General features: G+C 43.6%; 1 protein-coding gene and 1 pseudogene across 1 annotated transcript in view; one reads left to right on the forward strand and one right to left on the reverse strand.

Moving 5' to 3' along the window:
• foxj3 (forkhead box J3) overlaps positions 1-19,052 on the forward strand; it is a 348,227-nt gene that overhangs the window by 93,389 nt on the left and 235,786 nt on the right. The gene's annotated exons all lie outside the window — the stretch shown is intronic.
• On the reverse strand, positions 17,035-17,906 carry LOC133535134 (uncharacterized; annotated as a pseudogene).

Here is a 19,052-nt window from a genome sequence, read left to right on the forward strand (position 1 = left end):
CGTACTGTGTAAATGCACTCAAAACAGTCAAGAAAACAGGTTAAACCAAAAACAATTTTATTTTAGGTTATATAAACATTTAGAAAAGTGACATACAATACATTTTTTATTCCAATTGTATTATGTTAAGGGTCAATTTGACCCATTTCAGTTTTTGTGTTGATCAAAGTACTGGTTATCCTTTCTTTTTCTTGCTGAAATCTGGTGACTTTTCCCCATCTAGGGTCATGAACTGGTGTGTAAATCTGGACATTTTGATGTGTAGTGTAATGTCTGTTTAGAGTTTGTATACAAAGATGATGTTGCGAGTCATTTTGACCCAGGCGCTTTAATGTTGGTAAATAGCTGTTCAGATCCAAAAATAAACATGTCTCCTTGATGTACTTTTTACTTTGATGTACAATTGTTTGTATTTTGATTGTCTCTAAGACCCAGAGCCAGGTGTGTGAAGAGAGGGAACTTTCTCACACTTGTCCCTGTCTCCTCAGATGTCATCCTTCTGGAGCTCATTTTTGGTGGGTTTGTCAAAGAGATGACATGAGAACAGTAACAAGGACAAGTTCACACACCTGGCTCTGGGTCTCAGAGGCAATCAAAATACAAACAATTGTACATCAAAGTAAAAAGTACATCAAAGAGACATGTTTATTTTGGCTATTTACCAACATTAAAGCGTTCTGGGTCAAAATGACCCGCAACATCATCTTTGTATAACAACTCTGCAAGACATTCCACTACTCAACAAAGTGTCCAGATTTTACACTCCAGTTCATGACCCTAGATGAGGAAAAGTCACCAAATTTCAGCAAGAAAAAGAAAGGATAACCAGTACTTTGATAAACACAAAAACTGAAATGGGTCTAATTGACCCTCAACATAATAGAAGGGTTAAAAAATATCTGGCTTAAGCGGTGCCTGTTGCTGAGTGATGTGTGATATCAGCGCCCAGACAAAACAGCATGAGTTTACTCGTGGGCCCTGCGATGAGGTGGCGACTTGTCCAGGGTGTAAAAATGCAGCTGTGATCGGCTCCAGCGACCGCGAACGGGACAAGCGGTAGAAAATGGATGGATGTGTTTGTGAGTTTAGCAGTTACAGCAGCTCTGTTGAATGTTTTCACTGGACTGTGTAACTTCTGGTTGATAAAGAGATTGAATGTGCTTCCTTGGCTGTCATATCTTCTGTACACAAAGGGGGTACTGTTTGGATTGCAAACTGAAGCTTATCACTTCAATCATTGATTTGTTCCGTATTAGTAGTGTGTCTGTCTGTGTGTGTTTGTTGTCCGCTTTGTGAGAAGTTGCCTCCTTCTATTTGATGTCAAGTTTATTTGTGTGTTTAGTGCTGGTCGTTGCTTTAATAAGGAAAAAGGAGCATTGAATCGACAACTGTCATGTTTACATAAAATCACATCAATAGTAGGGTGCCACGTTACGCGAGAACACTGATACATCCATCCATCCATCCATCCATCTTCCGCTTATCCGAGGTCGGGTCGCGGGGGCAACAGCCTAAGCAGGGAAACCCAGACTTCCCTTTCCCCAGCCACTTCGTCTAGCTCTTCCCGAGGGATCCCGAGGCGTTCCCAGGCCAGCCGAGAGACATAGTCTTCCCAACGTGTCCTGGGTCTTCCCCGTGGCCTCCTACCGGTTGGACGTGCCCTAAACACCTCCCTAGGGAGGCGTTCGGGTGGCATCCTGACCAGATGCCCGAACCACCTCATCTGGCTCCTCTCGATGTGGAGGAGCAGCGGCTTTACTTTGAGTTCCTCCCGGATGGCAGAGCTTCTCACCCTATCTCTAAGGGAGAGCCCCGCCACCCGGCGGAGGAAACTCATTTCGGCCGCTTGTACCCGTGATCTTATCCTTTCGGTCATGACCCAAAGCTCATGACCATAGGTGAGGATGGGAACGTAGATCGACCGGTAAATTGAGAGCTTTGCCTTCCGGCTCAGCTCCTTCTTCACCACAACGGATCGGTACAACGTCCGCATTACTGAAGACGCCTCACCGATCCGCCTGTCTATCTCACGATCCACTCTTCCCCCACTCGTGAACAAGACTCCTAGGTACTTGAACTCCTCCACTTGGGGCAGGGTCTCCTCCCCAACCCGGAGATGGCACTCCACCCTTTTCCGGGCGAGAACCATGGACTCGGACTTGGAGGTGCTGATTCTCATTCCGGTCGCTTCACACTGATACATACCTGGTGTAAATGATTTCACCACAATAAGCTGCTTGTTCGCGGTAGCAGTTTGTTGTTGCAGTCTTGTTTGCTTTGGAAAGTAATTGTATTTCCTGCGCTCAGCTGGAAACTTCCTTTGCAGAAGCAGGGATACAATTGTTGTAGGGTTGTCACGATATCAATATTTTGGTACCGGTACCAAAATGTATTTCGATACATTCCTGTACTTTTCGATACTTTTGTAAATAAAGGGCACGGACCACAAAAAATGGCATTATTGGCTTTATTTGAACAAAACACATGTTTCTTATTGCAGTATTGTCCCTAAATATAATAGTGAACATACTAAACAACATGTCTTTTAGTAGCAAGTAAGCAAACAAAGGCTCCTAATTTGTCTGCTGACGTATGCAGTTACATATTGTGTCATTTCTCATTTTATTATTTTGTCAAAATTGTGAGGGACAAAGTGTAAAAAAATGACTATTAATCCACTTGTTCATTTACTGTTAATATCTGCTTATTTTCCGTTTCAACATGTTCTATCTACACTTCTGTCCAAACCTAATAAACACTTATTTTGTTGTTGTTTGGATGATACCACAAATGTAGGTATCAATCCGATACGCAGTAGTTGCAAGATCATGCATTGGTCATACTCAAAGTCCTCATGTGTCCAGGGACATATTTCCTGAATTTAAAAACATAATATGAATTTTAATAATGGAAATAAGATTTTGTGACAATAGAAAAATAACGATATAATCATAGTAGTATCGACTAGATACACTCTTGTACTTGGTATCATTACAGTTGATGTCAGGTGTAAATCCACTCATGGCATTTGTTTACATTCAGGAGTGGCGTCATTAGTGTTGACGCTGGTGAGCTACAGTTTGTAGTGAAGCATGTTTAGCTATTCCTCGTCCTAAAGGAATGATACTTGTAAGAAACGTACTTCATTTGTTGCCATGGAGGCGAGGATTAGTGATTTACGAGTAGATGTTGATAGCTAGCGAGTCATGTCTTAAAGCACCTCTTCCTGAGGGCGTTTCAGTGTTATAGCTTTACCTTTATCATTAGTTTTTAGGCCAAAATACATCTGTTCTCCCTTTTCTGTCTACATACCTTGTCTGCTTGTCAGTAATCCGTGATTGTGCGCTGCCGAACATGCTCCTCTCCTCGTAAAATCAGCAATGACACGCCGTCATGCCCGTTAAAAAAAGCAATCAAAAAAACATGGAGAACAGGTACTTTTCAAACAGTACCTCCTCGCATAACCAACTTTTTGCAGTCATTGCAAATTGCCATTTTCTTATCTGTCAAACACACTTTGAAATGATCCCAAACCATAGACTTGGTGTCATTAGTCAGTCACCGAGCGAGCTCGCTTGTTAGCCACAGCCACAGCACCGGCAACAACACACTCCTGTTGTTGTTATGCTCCGGTCGCGGCGGTTTGATGAGGTCATCAAGCGTCACCAGTGAACCTCTCATGTTGCAGTCGTCAACTCCTGTGTTGTGTTTGAGAGAGGGGAGAGAGGAGGGGATACTGACTGGAAGACGCAACTGCTCTGTACTGCTCCCTACGTCCGTGTTTTACCGGAAATGTACCCCGTCCGTACAGCGGAATTTTAAAAAGTAATTTATTTTACTTTTTGAAACAGATACCGATAATTTCCGATATTACGTTTTTAAAGCATTTATCGGACATCTCTAGTACTAGCCGAACATTGGAGGTACCGTATTTTTCAGACTATCAGGCGCACTTAAAATCCTTTCAAAAAGTTCTATTTTGGTTTCATCTGACCACACGACATTCTCCCAATCCTCTGCTGTATCATCCATGTATCCATTTTGATATAAACTCAACTCGTCGTGTTTGGAGGAAGAAGAATACTGAGTTGCATCCCAAGAACACCACACCTACTGTTAGGCATGGGGGTGGAAACATCATGCTTTGGGGCTGTTTTTCTGCTAAGGGGACAGGACGATTGATCCGTGTTAAGGAAAGAATGAATGGGGCCATGTATCGTGAGATTTTGAGCCAAAACCTCCTTCCATCAGTGAGAGCTTTGGAATGGTTGACCAAATACTTATTTTCCACCGTAATTTACAAATAAATTCTTTAAAATTCCTACAAGGTGAATTCCTGGATTTTATTTTCACATTCTGTCTCTCACAGTTGAAGTGTACCTATGATGAAAATGACAGACCTCTGTCATCATTTGAAGTGGGAGAACTTGCACAATCGGTGGCTGACTAAATCCTTTTTTTGCCCCACTGTATATCTTTCTGCGGAACCACACCTTTGTTGTCTATTGAGTACGAGGCTTCAGCATGGCTCGCTGCATGACAACAGCGCTCGAAACACAATGCAATACCTTTTTGCTATTTTAGCCTCCAAAACACTTTGCCTCCGGGCTTGGAAAAAGTGACTTTTGACTTGAAGGGGGGCAGGTAAGCAGAGTTCTCACCCCTCCCTGATTATCCCCTTTGCAATCTCTAGGAAAACAAGAGCTTCTCTCACATTCACTATAAAGCCCTTATTATGGAAGGTATGAGCTAGACTGGGGCTAAGGGTAAAGATAGCAAAAAAAAAAAAAAAAGGCTTGTTACCAGGTTACATCACATCGCCGTTGTTGTTGTTGTGAGCGCGCGTGCCAAATCTTAAAAAAATAAAAGACGGCGCACGCTTGGCGATTTTGCCAAGTTGCCATCACGCTACAGGAAGATTCTTGTCAGCACAATCTCGCCACCTTTTTCCGTTGTGTAAATGTTTACTCTGTTCTGCCTGAATCTTTTAAATGGAGCGTTCTTCACACGTGCATCTGTGTGAGACATCAAGGAATTGTGTGTCAATTCCTTCGTTACCCGGGACTGGTAGGAAAGGGATTTTATTTTCCTGACTCGCACATTAGTGGTAACCGGTCTGATACCCGTCACCACTCTTGTGTTTGTGAGTGAGCTGAATGGAGAGGAAATAATGGCAGTAACCCTGCGGTTTTTGTGGAGAGCTCGTTGTACGATGCATGATGTCAGACGATATGCCAGGGCTTGACATCCATCCATCATCTTCCGCTTATCCGAGGTCGGGTCGCGGGGGCAACAGCCTAAGCAGGGAAACCCAGACTTCCCTCTCCCCAGCCACTTCGTCTAGCTCTTCCCGGGGGATCCCGAGGCGTTCCCAGGCCAGCTGGGAGACATAGTCTTCCCAACGTGTCCTGGGTCTTCCCCGTGGCCTCCTACCGGTTGGACGTGCCCTAAACACCTCCCTAGGGAGGCGTTCGGGTGGCATCCTGACCAGATGCCCGAACCACCTCATCTGGCTCCTCTCGATGTGAAGGAGCAGCGGCTTTACTTTGAGTTCCTCCCGGATGACAGAGCTTCTCACCCTATCTCTAAGGGAGAGCCCCGCCACACGGCGGAGGAAACTCATTTCGGCCGCTTGTACCCGTGATCTTATCCTTTCGGTCATGACCCAAAGACCCGGGGGGAAACAAAAATTGCCACCCCAGCCCGTCGCCTCTCACTGCCGGCAACGCCAGAGTGGAAGAGGGTCCAATCCCTCTCGAGAGAAGTGGTTCCAGAGCCCTTGCTGTGCGTCGAAGTGAGTCCGACTATATCCAGCCGGAATTTCTCGACTTCGCGCAGTAGCTCAGGCTCTTTCCCCCCCAGTGACGTGACGTTCCACGTCCCAAGAGCTAGCTTCTGTAGCCGAGGATCGGACCGCCAAGTGCCCTGCCTTCGGCTGTCGCCCAGCTCACAATGTACCCGACCTCTATGGCCCCTGCTATGGGTGGTGAGCCCATTGGAGGGGTGACCCACGTTGCCTCTTCGGGCTGTGCCCGGCCGGGCCCCATGGGAACAGGCCCGGCCACCAGGCGCTCGACATCGTGCCCCACCTCCGGGCCTGGCTCCAAAGGGGGGCCCCGGTGACCCGCGTCCGGGCGAGGGAAATCTGGGTCCATGATTTTTCTTCCTCATAAAGGTCTTCGAGCTGCTCTTTGTCTGATCCCTCACCTAGAACCTGTTTGCCTTGGGAGACCCTACCAGGGGGCTTTATGCCCCCGGACAACATAGCTCCTAGGATCATTGGGACACGCAAACTCCTCTACCACGATAAGGTTGCAGCTCAGAGAGGGCTTGATAATTATGGCAAAAATAATAATCATGATTATTTGTGATTGATCTACAACAGGGGTGCAAATTTACGTCGATCGCGGAGGGTATCAGTCGAAGGTTTGTATTTGATTGAACTTTTCTTATTTCAGGTTATATTTTTAGAGAATTAGCTTTATGTTTACACAAAAGCTAAGCAGTTTTGTTTTTTTGGTATGCGTTCCATTACTGTGACCCAAGTGAACTCAACCGTGACCTTAAAAATGGTGTAGCGTTACACTCCCAATATCATCGTACAACAGGGGTCGGGAACCTTTTTGGCTGAGAGAGCCATGAAAGCCAAATATTTCAAAATGTATTTCCGTGAGAGCCATATAATATTTTTTAACACTGAATACAACATGCATTTTTAAGTAAGACCAACATTTTTAGAGTACAATAAGTCTCTTATTCTTTTTAATAACATTGTTATTCTGAAGCTAACCAATAATAAATAAAATGTCATGTCTGTTGATGATGTTTTTGTTTGGCCATGTGCTGTTTGTCCTTTGGACTCTTTAAGTTCCTGTTTTTTTCCACTCCCTTGTGTGGTTTCCTTGGTTACTCATTTTGTCCACCTGTCTCTGGTGGACAAAATGCTCGCTCACCTGCTTCTCGAGCACTAATCAGAGGCAGTATTTAAGCTCGTCTTTGCCAGTCAGTCGCCCTGTGCTGACTTGTTTCATGCCTTGCCATAGTTTCGTGCTTCATGCCATGCCAAGTAAGTTTTGTTTATGTTCTTAGTCTGTTTATGCGTTAGCTTTGTTCTTTAGCCCAAGTTGTGCCTCCGCTGTGAGCGATTTTTGTTTGTATATTTTTTTAGTTAAAATTAAATCATGTTTTTACCTAAATGCCAAGTCCCGAGTAGTCTGTCTGCCTTCCTGGGAGAACGACCCCGCTGCAAGCGTCTCTCATGTGTTTTTCAGCAATTGTCTTTTGTGTTGTCTCTCTCTCTTGCGCGCTCCAACTCCAACACCTCGCTCCTCCCCGGCTGCTACCTTTTAACAGAGCGACAGGTGATTAGATAAGCAAGACCAGGTGGGCCATCTACCCACCTGTTGCTGATCTCGCAGCCGGTCCTGGCACACCCCGCTTTGCTGCAGGTCTGCAGGCCACGCCCCCCTCCACAATGTAGTAAATGGATTACATTCTAGACCCTGCCAGCTCATTCCAGTGACCACTTCTTTTTAATAGACACAAAACTAGAAGTAAACTTTTATTAAGAGGGAAAAAATCGTCATCTAAAGTGTACAAGCTTTAGTATATATAGCCTATAGAGGCCTGATGATCTGGAATGAGATTGATAGCTCTATAGAAGAATCACATTCTTTAAACATTTTTAAACAGCGTTTTAAGCTAAATTTATTGCGATTGTATGGTTAGTACCTTTAGCACATTCCTTAATGTTGAGGATATCACATTAGTCGCTTAAATTTGGTCTGTATGTATGATGAGATTATCGCAGATCTTCAAGATGTAACCTTTTAATAAAATTTCAAATGATAGGATGTTGAGTGGATTTAAAGATTCCTTTTTTATTTATAAATGAAATTGTAAATGGTAGGGGTGTAACGGTACACAAAAATTTCGGTTCGGTACGTACCTCGGTTTGGAGGTCACGGTTCGGTTCATTTTCGGTACATTAGGAAAACAACAAAATATATATTTTTTGGTTATTTATTTACCAAATTTGTAAAAAATGGCATAACATACATATACACACAGGGTTCATTACCAGGGTTAATGTGGTCAACATATATAAAATAAAAACTAAATAAGATAAGGCTCAGAATGGTTTCTTAACAAAACCTTTCTACATATAAAGTGCTTTTTTTGATTGATTGATTGAGACTTTTATTGGTAGATTGCACAGTACAGTACATATTCCGAACAATTGACCACTGAATGCAAACACCCCAATAGGTTTTTCAACTTTTTAAAGTTGGGGTCCACGTATATTTCGCTCCTAAGGCGCTAAATATATGCCCCGACACGCTTGGGCACTTATTTCGCAGCGAGCACTTATTTTGCTTGACACCGGGTAGAGTGAAGGTTGTTGCCGCCGTGAATACATCAGTCCCGGAGGAGTGTCTCCCCTGTGCTCCTGGACTACGGTTTGGGAGCCGGAAGCAGGAAAGGTGCAACACTTGTTTGACGTAATGTCAGAAGCAGCTGCTGAACAATCTCGGCAAACCTCCGTCCTCCATCGTTGTATCGCGCAGCCAAAGTGTTCCCAAACGGGAGATCTTAACGAGGCAGGAGGGTCTTCCAGCTCTGGCTTTTACATGTTGTCCTAGCCTGGTCGCTTCTACCATGTGTACTTGTTCGGTACACCTCTGGAACGAACCGAAACCCCTGTACCGAAATGGTTCAATACAAATACACATACTTTTACAACCCTAGTAAATGGGTATTTGGTGGGTAGATTTTGAAATGTATTGTATTGTACTGTATTTTGTATATTATAGTTTAACTGTGGGTCCGGCCGCACGGTGGAACATTGGTTAGTGTGCCGGCTACGATCCTGCGCTCGGGATCTTTCTGTGTGGAGTTTGCATGTTCTCCCCGTGACTGCGTGGGTTCCCTTCGGGTACTCCGGCTTCCTCCCACTTCCAAAGACATGCACCTGGGGATAGGTTGATTGGCAACACTAAATTGGCCCTAGTGTGTGAACATGAGTGTGAATGTTGTCTGTCTATCTGTGTTGGCCCTGCGATGAGGTGGCGACTTGTCCAGAGTGTACGCCGCCTTCCGCCCGATTGTAGCTGAGCTAGGCTCCAGCGCCCCCCGCGACTCCAAAGGGAATAAGGGGTAGAAAAATGGATGGATGGATGGATGTGGGTCCCTGTCCATAAGCGGTGTGCTTCTAGGGATAACTTTTTTGCAGAACAGACTCTGATATTAAAGTCCTACTGAAATGAGATGTTCGTATTTAAACGGGGATAGCAGGTCCATTCTGTGTGTCATACTTGATCATCTCGCGATATTGCCATATTTTTGCTGAAAGGATTTAATAGAGAACATCGACGATAAAGTTCGCAACTTTTGGTCGCTAATAAAAAAGCCTTGCCTGTACCGGAAGTAGCAGACGATGTGCGCGGGACGTCACTGGTTGTAGAGCTCCTCACATCCTCACATTGTTTACAATCATAGCCTCCAGCAGCGAGAGCAATTCGGACCGAGAAAGCGACGATTTCCCCATTAATTTGAGCGAGGATGAAAGATTCGTGGCTGAGGAAAGTTAGAGTGAATAATAAAGAAAGAAAAAAAAGACAGGGCAGTGGGAGCGATTCAGATGTTATTAGACACATTTACTAGGATAATTCTGGAAAATCCCTTATATACCTATTGTGTTACTAGTGTTGTAGTGAGATTATACTGTTTTACCTGAAAGTCGGAGGGGTGTAGGCACGGGTGTGGTGAGCGCCAGTATCTCTGAGGGAAGTCACGCAGCTGCCTCTTTGACAGGTGCGCAAGGAACGACGCAAGCTCCGCTCATGTCTACGGTAAGAGCTGACTTATTACCACAATTTTCTCACCGAAACCTGCCGTGTTCGCTTGACCACTCTGTTCCATAGTAAAGTTTCACCTTCGGGAATGTAAACAAGGAAACACCGGCTGTGTTTGTGTTGCTAAAGTCAGAAGCAATACACCGCTTCCCACCTATATCTTTCTTCTTTGACGTCTCCATTATTAGTTGAACAAATTGCAAAAGATTCAGCAACACAGATGTCCAGAATACTGTGTAAATATGCGATTAAAGCAGACTACTTATAGCTGGGATCGGGCTGGAAAAAAATGTCCGCTACAACCCGAAACATCACGCGCACGCGTCATCATACTGACGTTTTCAACAGGATACCTGGCGCAAAATTTAAAATTGCAATTTAGTAAACTAAAAAGGCCGTATTGGCGTGTGTAGCAATGTTAAGAGTTCTTCATTGATATATAAACTATCAGACTGCATGGTGGGTAGTAGTGGATTTCAGTAGGCCTTTAACAAATACACGTACCTTTACAACCCCAGTAAATGGGTATTTGGTGGGTAGTGCGCGTGACGTCACTGGTTGTGGAGCTCCTCACATCCTCACATTGTTTACAGTCATGGCCACCAGCAGCGAGAGCAATTCTGACCAAGAAAGCGACGATTTCCCCATTAATTTGAGCAAGGATGAAAGATTCGTGGCTGAGGAAAGTTAGAGTGAATAATAAAGAAAGAAAAAAAAGACAGTGCAGTGGGAGCGATTCAGATGTTATTAGACACATTTACCAGGATTATTCTGGAAAATCCCTTATCTACCTATTGTGTTACTATCAGACTACATGGTCGGTAGTAGTGGGTTTCAGTAGGCCTTTAACAAAAGAAACAATAATTAATTTTTTTTTACGTAAAAATACGTAAAAATACATTGCAATTAGAGATGCACAATAATTGAAATTTTAGCTAGTATAACAATGTGTCACAACTTTTGAGATAAACTAAAACTACTATTTGATCTGTTTATATTTACCATGGATCTATTATCATCGCTTACAATGATCTCTCAGCGTAGCCCGGATTGTACAATTGCGTACACGTGTCAAACAATGGATTATTCTTCCTTCCACTTCAGATTCGGGCCTCCCAGTAATGATCCCGACACCTTATATAATGTGACATCTGTGTTTTTACACACGTTAGGTAGCGCCCGTATGTGATTGAAATTGGGCAAAGACAATTGAGAGTCGTCCTTCAAAAGGTGCTATTGAAACAGACCCATTTAGGCAGTTTGTATGATGATGCACCTGGCCGGCTCTGTTTATAGCGTTTGCTCACCACTGGACAATAGATCACTCACACTAAAATAATAGGAGCAATCTATAATTCAGTTGGCAATGAGTTGTGAAACGTGGACTAAAACAAAACGGATTAACTCGGATGCAGGCCAAGGACGTCGTTGTGCAAGTGTTCAACATTTATTCTCCATTTTATATTAGAGGTGTAACGATTGATCGATACGTCGATAGATCAGTTTGTAGTCCTGGATTTCAAATATAGCGATCTTTGTATCGAACCTAGATCATTTTGAAAGGGAATAGATCGATTTTATCGATACTACAAACCCTGTTTCCATATGAGTCGGGAAATTGTGTTAGATGTAAATATAAACGGAATACAATTATTTGCAAATCCTTCCATCCATCCATCCATCCATCCATCCATCCATCTTCTTCCGCTTATCCGAGGTCAGGTCGCGGGGGCAACAGCCTAAGCAGGGAAACCCAGACTTCCCTCTCCCCAGCCACTTCGTCTAGCTCTTCCCGGGGGATCCCGAGGCGTTCCCAGGCCAGCCGGGAGACATAGTCTTCCCAACGTGTCCTGGGTCTTCCCCGTGGCCTCCTACCGGTTGGACGTGCCCTAAACACCTCCCTAGGGAGGCGTTCGGGTGGCATCCTGACCAGATGCCCGAACCACCTCATCTGGCTCCTCTCGATGTGGAGGAGCAGCGGCTTTACTTTGAGTTCCTCCCAGATGGCAGAGCTTCTCACCCTATCTCTAAGGGAGAGCCCCGCCACACGGCGGAGGAAACTCATTTCGGCCGCTTGTACCCGTGATCTTATCCTTTCGGTCATGACCCAAAGCTCATGACCATAGGTGAGGATGGGAACGTAGATCGACCGGTAAATTGAGAGCTTTGCCTTCCGGCTCAGCTCCGTCTTCACCACAACGGATCGGTACAACGTCCGCATTACTGAAGACGCCGCACAGATCCGCCTGTCGATCTCACGATCCACTCTTCCCCCACTCGTGAACAAGACTCCTAGGTACTTGAACTCCTCCACTTGGGGCAGGGTCTCCACCCCAACCCGGAGATGGCATTCCACCCTTTTCCGGGCAAATCCTTTTCAACCCATATTCAGTTGAATGCACTACAAAGACAAGATATTTGATGTTCAAACTCATAAACTTTATTTTTTGCAAATAATAATTAACTTAGAATTTTATGGCTGCAACACATGCCAAAGTAGTTGGGAAAGGGCATGTTCACCACTGTGTTACATCACCTTTTCTTTTAACAACACTGAATACATGTCTGGGAACTGAGGAAACTATTTGTTGAAGCTTTGAAAGTGGATTTTTTTCCCATTCTTGTTGTATGTAGAGCTTCAGTCCAACAGTCCGGGGTCTCCGCTGTCATATTTTACACTTCATAATGCGCCACACATTTTCAATGGGAGACAGCTCTGGACTGCAGGCGGCCCAGGAAAGTACCCGCAGTCTTTTTTTTTTACAAAGCCACGCTGTTGTAACCCGTGCTGAATGTGGCTTGGCATTGTCTTGCTGAAATCAGCAGGGGCGTCCATGAAAAAGACGGCGCTTAGATGGCAGCATTTGTTGTTCCAAAACCTGTATGTACCTTGCAGCATTAATGGTGCCTTCACAGATGTGTAAGTTACCCATGCCTTGGGCACTAATGCACCCCCATACCATCACAGATGCTGGCTTTTGAACTTTGCCTCAATAACAGTCTGGATGTTTCGTTCCCCTTTGATTCAGTTTATCAGTTTGAACATCAAATATGTAGTTTTGTAGCATATTCAACTGAATATGGGTTAAAAAATAATTTGCAAATCATTGTGTTCCATTTATCTTAACACAATTTCTCAACTCATATGGAAACTGTGTTTGTACATGCTTCCGCACACCGAGGACGCTATCTGCTATCGGCGACGTGAAGGCAGGGAACTTTATTTAGCAAGTAAATCTGTTAAAATGTTTGTTGGATTACTTTTATTCAACAGTGCTTGAATGTTTAAATATGAGCAGAAAGTGTTTCCTCTTGTTAATTCCAACTAAAGTGTTGATGTCACTTAATTCAAACAAGATGTGAACGCATTGGCCATTAATTGTTATTGAACAGTTTTACATTCATAAATTGACAATTTTACAGACCGAATGGGTTTAGGCAGAAGTTAAGCACTTATTTCGCCTAACCCTATAAACAAATCACCAAAAATGATTCCCGGGCGCAGCCACTGCTGCTGCCCACTGCTTCCCTCACCTCACAGGGGGTGATCAAGGGTGAGGGGTCAAATGCAGAGAATAATTTCACCACACCTAGTGTGTGTGACAATCATTGGTACTTTAACTTCAGGGTTTCCCACTCATTCATTTATTTGTGGCGGCCTGCCATGAAAGAATTACGGCCGCGACAAAAACAAAAAACAAAACCAAAAAAAAAAACTTTTTTGGGGGCTTTTGACTCGTTCGACCGCTCATAAAAGCAATGGGACTCTGTCTGTGAATGGAGATTGTAGTAAAATATTATATAAATATGTAAATATTATATAAATATGTACATAAAGTGTTGTAATTATATTCCAACTCCATATATATATATATATTAATACTTGTTTTAGAGATTTCCAATAATGGCTTCTTTGCCGATATTCCGATATTTTCCAACTTTTAATTACCGATTCTGATATCAAGCGATACCGATATATACAGTCGTGGAATGAACACATTATTATGCCTAATTTTGTTTTGATGCCCCGCTGGATGCATTAAACAATGCAACAAGGTTTTCCAAAATAAACCCACTCAGGTTATGAAAAAAAAATGCCAACATGGCACTGTCATACAGTATTTTTTATTTAAGTAACAAAGTGCATTATTTTTTTTTAACATGCCTCAAAACAGCATCTTGGAATTTGGGACATACTCTCCCTGAGTGAGCATGAGGAGGTTGAGGTAGGGGGGCTAGGGGTTAGCGGGTGGGTGTATATTGTAGCGTCCCGAAAGAGTTAGTGCTGCAAGGGGTTCTGGGTATTTCTTCTGTTGTGTTTATGTTGTGTTACGGTGCAGATGTTCTCGCGAAATGTGTTTGTCATTCTTATTTGGTGTGGGTTCACAGTGTGGCGCATATTTGTAACAGTGTTAATTAAAGTTGTTTGTACGGCCACCCTCAGTGTGACCTGTATGGCTGTTGACCAAGTACGCTTTGCATTCACTTGTGTGTGTGAAAAGCCTTAGATATTATGTGATCGGGCCGGCACGCAAAGGCATTGCCTTTAAGTCACACCCCAAATATTGTTGTCTGGGTGGAAATCGGGAGAAATTCGGGAGAATGGTTGCCCCGGGGGATTTTTGGTAGGGGCACTGAAATTCTGGAGTCTCCCGGGAAAATTGGGAGGGTTGGGAAATATGACTGGGAGACGCAACTGCTCTGTACTTCTCCCTACGTCCGTGTACAACTCTGTATAGCGGCGTTTTAAAAAGTCATAATTTTTACTTTTTCAAACCGATACCGATAATTTCCAATATTACATTTTAAAGCATTTATCGGCCGATATTATCGGCAGTCCGATATTATCGGACATCTCTAATTTGAAGGTAAAGCCAGGCAATAACTGGACGTTTTTGTAGTTGGTACAGCTGCTTAAAGGCCTACTGAAATGAGATTTTCTTATTTCAACGTGGATAGCAGGTCCGTTCGATGTGTCATACTTGATCATTTCGCGATATCACCATATTTTTGCTGAAAGGATTAAGAAGAGAACACCCACGATAAAGTTCGCAACTTTTGGTCGTTAATTAAAAAGCCTTGCCTGTACCGAAAGTAGCAGACGATGTGCGCGTGACGTTACGGGTTGTAGGGCTCCTCACATCCTCACATTGTTTATAATCATAGCCTCCAGCAGCAAGAACTATTTGGACCGAGAAAGCGACAATTTCCCCATTAATTTTAGCGAGGATGAAAGATTTGTGGACAAGGAAAGTTAGAGTGAAGCACAAAGAAAAGAAAAGAAAAGGCGACGGCTCCAGGCAGCGGCAGTGGGACCGTTTCAGATGTAATTAGACACATTTACTAAGATAATTCTGGAAGATCCCTTATCTGCTTGTTGTTTAAATATTGTTTTAGTGAGATTGTAAAGTCATACCTGAAAGTCGGATGGCTGCGGTGAACGCCAGTGTCTCTGAGAGAAGCCGAGTAGCCAAGATCACAGCTGCCTTTTTGAGCTGCAGGAGGAGGTCCCATAATCCACTGATGTCTCCGGTAAGAGCAGACTTAATATCCCAATTTTCCCATCCAAAAACTTGCTGGTTGACGTGGAGAAACATGTTCGCTTGACCGCTCTGTGTTAAAGCTTCACAACAAACAAAGAAACAGCGGCTGTGTTTCGGTGCTAAAGGCAGCTGCAATCCACCAACAGCATTATTCTTTATAGTCTCCATTATTAATCGAACAAATTGCGAAAGATTCAGCAACACAGATGTCCAAATTGCTGTGCAATTATGCGATGAAGAGAGACTACTTTTAGCCGTGTGTGGTGCTGGGCTAATATGTCTGCTACAACCCGAGACGTCACAAACACGCGTCATCATTCCGCGACGTTTTCATCAAGAAACTCCGCGGGAAATTTAAAATTGTAATTTAGTAAATTAAACCGGCCGTATTGGCATGTGCTGCAATGTTAATATTTCATCATTGATATATAAACTACCAGACTGCGTGGTCGGTAGTAGTGGGTTTCAGTAGGCCTTTAATGTTCATTATTTTCAATCCTTCCTCCTGGGCTTTTCGTGATGAATGGAAAGCCTGCCAACTTTCTCACCTTCACATGGACTAAACATTTGTTGTATTATGTGATGTTAGTCACACCTAGGGGCAGGTTTCTTTGCACTCTGACTATTCAATGAAATATTTCTTCCATGTTTTTGAAGTGCGTGAATGTTGCAATCACTCAAAACGAGGGAACGGGGCAAAAATATTCCTTAATGACGCAGATGACGACCTGTCGCCGCAATGAAGTTGACGTAACTGGCATGCTGGCCATTGAGTAATCTCCGCTTCTTACTCAGCCTCTTGCCTCACTCGGAGTTCTTAAATCAAAGACGGTTCCGGCGTCGGTCTTAAATAAAAAGACCTGCTGGCAGCTTCTGACGCAAAGCGCGATGGCAGATTTGCCTCATTGTTTGTCTGTGGGCGGCACTCACGTTGCCGTGGCATGTCAGAAAAGATCTTGGTCGATTAAGATTTTTCATAAATGCTTGCAAAACTAATGGTCGTTCTTCTTTTGAGGGATAAAGAAGCTTTGAGAACCGCCCACTTTCTTGGAGTCTAATCAAAGTAGCCATGTGGGATCATTGACCTCAGTCAGTGCACACATATTCATGTTCTTTCTGCTTCATACCTGCTCTGTACTTCTTTCAATCAATCAATCAATGTTTACTTATATAGCCCTAAATCACTAGTGTCTCAAGGGGCTGCACAAACCACTACGACATCCTTGGTAGGCCCACATAAGGGCAAGGAAAACTCATACCCAGTGGGACGTCGGTGACAACGATGACTATGAGAACCTTGGAGAGGAGGAAAGCAATGGATGTCGAGCGGGTCTAACATGATACTGTGAAAGTTCAATCCATAATGGATCCAACACAGTCGCAAGAGTCCAGTCCAAAGCGGATCCAACACAGCAGCGAGAGTCCCGTTCACAGCGGAGCCAGCAGGAAAACATCCCAAGCGGAGGCGGATCAGCAGCGCAGAGATGTCCCCAGCCGATACACAGGCAAGCAGTACATGGCCACCGGGTCGGACCGGACTCCCTCCACAAGTGAGAGTGGAACATCGGAGAAAAAGAAAAGAAACGGCAGATCAACTGGTCTAAAAAGGGAGTCTATTTAAAGGCTAGAGTATACAAATGAGTTTTAAGGTGAGACTTAAATGCTTCTACTGTGGTGGCATTCGAACTTTTACCGGGAGGGCATTCCAGAGTACTGGAGCCCGAAATGAAAACGCTCTATAGCCCACAGACTTTTTTTGGGCTTTGGGAATCACTAATAAGCCGGAGTCCTTTGAACGCAGATTTCTTGCCGGGACAAATGGTACAATACAATCGGCAAGATAGGATGGAGCTAGACCGTGTAGTATTTTATACGTAAGTAGTAAAACCTTAAAGTCACATCTTAAGTGCACAGGAAGCCAGTGCAGGTGAGCCAGTACAGGCGTAATGTGATCAAACTTTCTTGTTCTTGTCAAAAGTCTAGCAGCCGCATTTTGTACCAACTGTAATCTTTTAATGCTAGACATGGGGAGACCCGAAAATAATACGTTACAGTAATCGAGACGAGACGTAACAAACGCATGGATAATGATCTCAGCGTCTTTAGTGGACAGAATGGAGCGAATTTTAGCGATATTACGGAGATGAAACAAGGTCGTTTTAGTAACGCTTTTAATGTGTGACTCAAAGGAGAGAGTTGGGTCGAAGATAACACCCAGATTCTTTACCGTGTCGCCTTGTTTAATTGTTTGGTTGTCAAATGTTAGAGTTGTATCATTAAATAGAGGTCGGTGTCTAGCAGGACCGATAATCAGCATTTCCGTTTTTTTGGCGTTGAGTTGCAAAAAGTTAGCGGACATCCATTGTTTAATTTCATTAAGACACGCCTCCAGCTGACTACAATCCGGCGTGTTGGTCAGCTTTAGGGGCATGTAGAGTTGGGTGTCATCAGCATAACAGTGAAAGCTAATACCGTATTTGCGTATGATGTCACCTAGCGGCAGCATGTAGATGCTGAAAAGTGCAGGGCCAAGGACCGAACCCTGGGGAACTCCACACGTTACCTCAACGTAGTCCGAGGTCACATTGTTATGGGAGACGCACTGCATCCTATCAGTAAGATAAGAGTTAAACCAAGACAGGGCTAAGTCTGACATACCAATTCGTGTTTTGATACGTTCTAATAAAATATTATGATCGACGGTATCCAAAGCAGCGCTAAGATCGAGGAGCAGCAACATAGATGACGCATCAGAATCCATCGTTAGCAATAGATCTTTAGTCATTTTTGCGAGGGCTGTCTCCGTGGCGTGATTTGCCCTGAAACCGGATTGAATGGTTTCACATAGATTGTTAGACGCTAAGTGTTCATTTAACTGCTCCGCAACAATTTTTTCGAGGATTTTTTAAATAAAGGGAAGGTGAGACAATGGTCGGTAGTTTACCATGAGGTTAGGTCTTTTAAGAAGAGGATGAATAACCGCTTTTTTTAATGCTAGGGGAACAGTGCCCGAGGAAAGTGATAAGTTTATAATATTTAGCACTGATGGACCTAATAATACAAAAAGCTCCTTGATCAGTTTCCGAGGAAGTGGGTCAAGTAAACATGTTGTTTGTTTTATTCCATTTACACGTTGTAACAATTCCTCTGTTATTTCATCAAAACAAGAGAAACTATTTTGAAGGGCAGTATCCGCCGTATATACAATCGTGTCAGTGTTAATAGAACCCAGTTGTAGCTGGGACGCATTGTCTTTAATCTCCTTTCTAATGACTTCAATTTTCTTACTAAAGAATTGCATAAAGTCATCAGCTGAGTGGGTTGAGCTACTGGAAGGGGTCCCTTGTTGGGTTAGCGATGCTACCGTACTAAACAAAATTTTAGGATCGTTTTTATTACGGTGGATGAGATTTGAGTAATATTTAGCTTTAGCTAAGGTAAGCATGTGTTTATAAGTTATTAAACCATCACTCCATGCTTGATGGTGCACCTCAAGTTTAGTCGTGCGCCATTTGTGTTCCAGCTTTCTGCATAATAATTTCTGAGCTCTAGTTTCTTCTGTAAACCACGGGGTACGCTTTTTTATATGCATCAAGTGTTCATTCAAGGCTAAGGCAAAATATCGAGATATGTATCGTGTATCGCGATATGGCCT

Source organism: Nerophis ophidion, linkage group LG02 (assembly GCF_033978795.1).
Source record: "Nerophis ophidion isolate RoL-2023_Sa linkage group LG02, RoL_Noph_v1.0, whole genome shotgun sequence".
In the NCBI taxonomy this organism is placed as follows: Eukaryota; Metazoa; Chordata; class Actinopteri; order Syngnathiformes; family Syngnathidae; genus Nerophis; species Nerophis ophidion.